This window comes from Schistocerca cancellata, chromosome 3, assembly GCF_023864275.1.
Source record: "Schistocerca cancellata isolate TAMUIC-IGC-003103 chromosome 3, iqSchCanc2.1, whole genome shotgun sequence".
Taxonomy (NCBI): Eukaryota; Metazoa; Arthropoda; class Insecta; order Orthoptera; family Acrididae; genus Schistocerca; species Schistocerca cancellata.
This window is the reverse complement of record NC_064628.1, coordinates 555,788,820-555,791,988: the sequence shown is the minus strand read 5'-3', so window position 1 is coordinate 555,791,988 and position 3,169 is coordinate 555,788,820. Positions and strand designations below refer to the sequence as shown.

Here is a 3,169-nt window from a genome sequence, read left to right as displayed (position 1 = left end):
AAGTAATGTGTGATGTAAATGTAAAATGATTCGTCCCACATAATTATGATCTACCATGCAAAATTATCAATGGTAAATGAAAGTAACTAACTAATTCGTCGAATTCCCGAATGCTATTCACGCAATGCGTTGGACCACTTCGAACACATTTTGCACCGTAACACCACATGCTATCGGCTTCTCTCCATGCGCCAAAGTGTAGTAACCTTAAAGTATGACGCACCCTTATTTTAATTCGGTGAACAGTATTCGAAAAGTTATTGTAGATGTCGATAAACGCAACGATTCTGTACCTCACCCATCAGATGCACCAAGATTCTTCCATTAGTTTCCGTGCTTCCGAACGTCGATATTATGAGAGATCCTCGAAGTAAACATTAGCCTCTGTTCCCTTTGCCCATTTAATGTGAAATGGTTCACAGTATTTCAGTATTCAAATTCTGGAAGACATGTCATTGGAACACTGTTAAACAGCGAGGAGGAGGAGATTGGTGTTTAAGGTCCGTCGACAACGAGGTCATTAGAGACTGAGCGCAAGCTCGGGTGAGGGGAGGATGGGGAAGGAAAGCGGCCGTGCCCTTTCAAAGAAACCATCCCGGCATTTGCCTGAAGCGATTTAGGGAAATCACGGAAAACCTAAATCAGGATGGCCGGAGACGGGATTGAACCGTCGTCCTCCCGAACGCGAGTCCGGTGTGCTAACCACTGCGCCATCTCGCTCGGTGTTAAACAGCGAATCTCCGAGAAAAACTTAATCAGAGTTTCTCTCAATGAGACATTTACAGTATATGGGGAAACTAAATAGTACAGCAGTACCATTATCTCTCGCTCTCTCTAGCAGTTAGCGCTCTCTCTCTCTCTCTCTCTCTCTCTCTCTCTCTCTCTCTCTCTCACTCTCCCAATCCTTTTTCATTAACGCATGATGTGCGTGATTCATCCTCCTGCGCGGGTGAATGGTACCCCTTACAATTCTTCTGGCCAAGTATCAGTTTAGCACATACCTGCTCAACAGCTACATTACTGTGGTGATGATGATGTTTGGTTTGTGGGGCGCTCAACTGCGTGGTTATCAGCGCCCGTACAATTACCCAATCTTTGCTCAGTCCAATTTCGCCACTTTCCTGGATGATGATGAAATGATGAGGACAACACAAACACCCAGTCATCTCGAGGCAGGTGAAAATCCCTGACCCCGCCGGGAATCGAACCCGGGACCCCGTGCTCGGGAAGCGAGAACGCTACCGCGAGACCACGAGCGGCGGACGGCTACATTACTGTGATTCGCCATTTTAACTGCAATGGGAAATCACAGCCACGATAAAGTTCGAGAACGATATCACTTTGCTACACTGGCTGTTACTGTTAGGATTAAATCATCCATTTCTTTTAGATTGTTCACTACTCTGTAGTTCAGGCTGTGTAGCAATTCTCATGTTAAAACAAAACTCGTTAAACGCATACACTTCGGTTACAGTTAACGTACTCTTGTTTACGTCACACAGTTTTGACGAGAGGGAGCCATTGGCCAACCCAATGAAACTGCAACACTGTATTATTTCCGTTCTGTATCTTTTGTATGCTTCATTTGATCACTAAATTGCTCTTTAACAGTACGATAGTATGTATAGCCGGCACGGTAACTCAGCGCGTTTGGTCAGAGGGTTAGCTGCCCCCTGTAATAAAAAAAACCGAGTTAACGGATCAATTATGAGCTGAACAAGCGTCATGGGACGTCCGCCCCGAACAAATAAAAAGAACAATAATGAGATAAATAAGGGGTAGCGTCTTTGATTCATAATCAAATCGTCTTCGATCCCGGGTTCGAATGCCGCGGGCTGCTTACATTTTGATTATTAATCAGCATCGGTGGCCGAAGACTTCCGACGTAAGAAGTCAACCCCTCATTCTGCCAACGGCCTTGTCAATGAGGGCGGAGGAGCGGACAGAGGTTCAGGTCACTCTCTTGTCCTACGGGTGGGAAATTGCCCCTAAAGGCGGAAGAATCAGCAATGATCAACGACATGAGGATGCAGAAGGCAATGGAAACCACTGCATTAAAGACACGTAACGTGTATCCACAGGACATGTGGCCTGTAATTGAAGAAGTGTCATGATGATCTCTCCATTGGCAAAAGATTCCGGAATAGTCCCCCATTCGGATGTCCGGGATGGGACTGACAAGGGGGAGGTTATCATGAGAAAAAGATTGAATAATCAACGGGAGGATAATGTTCTACGAGTAGGGGCGTGTAATGTCAGAAGGTTGAACGTGGTACGGAATATAGATAATGTAGGGGTCAGTGAAGTGAAGTGGAAAGAAGACAATGATCTCTGGTCAGCTGAGTATAGGGTAATATCAACAGAAGCAGAAAATGGTATAACGGGAATAGGATTCTTTATGAATAAGAAGGTAGGGTAGAGAGTGTGTTTCTGTGAACAGTTCAGTGACAGAGCCATTCTTATCAGAATCGACAGCAAACCAACACCGACAACGATAGTTCAGGTATACATGCCGACTTCGCAATCTGAAGAAGAGACAGAAAAAGTGTATGAGGGTACTGAAAGAGTAATACAGTATGTAAAGGGGGATGAAAATTTGTCATGGGGGACTGCAGTGCAGTTGTAAGGGAAGGACTTGAAGAAAAGGTTACAGGAGAATATGGGCTTGGGACAAGGAATGAGAGAGAAGAAAAACTAATTGAGTTCTGTAACAAGTTTCAGTTAGTAATAGCGTATTATCTCTTCAAGAATCACAAGAGAAAGCAATATACTTGGAAAAGGCCGAGTGATGCGGGAAGATTTCAGTTAGATTACATCATAGACACACATTCAGAAATCAGATACTGGATTGTAAGGCTTACCCAGGTGCAGATATACACTCAGATCACAATAGAGTAGTCATGAAGAGTAGGATGAAGTTTAAGACATTGGTCAGGAAGAATCAATACGCAAAGAAGTGGGATACGGAAGTACTAAGGAATGACGAGATACGCTTGAAGTTCTCTAAGGCTGCAGTGCAGTTGAAGAGGAATGTACATGTCTAAAAAGGCCCATCACAGACGTTGGGAAGGAAAAGTAGGTACAAAGAAGACAACTGCGAAGAAACCATGGGAAGAAATACTTCAATTCATCGATGAAAGGAGAAAATACAAAAATGTCCCAGTAAACT

At 44.1% G+C, this 3,169-nt stretch overlaps 1 non-coding gene across 1 annotated transcript; it reads right to left on the bottom strand.

Moving 5' to 3' along the window:
- Nucleotides 1–647: 647 nt before the first annotated feature.
- Nucleotides 648–720, bottom strand: Trnaa-cgc (transfer RNA alanine (anticodon CGC)). Its single transcript has one exon. It is a non-coding gene; the product is annotated as a tRNA-Ala (tRNA).
- Between the last annotated feature and the right edge of the window lie 2,449 nt (nucleotides 721–3,169).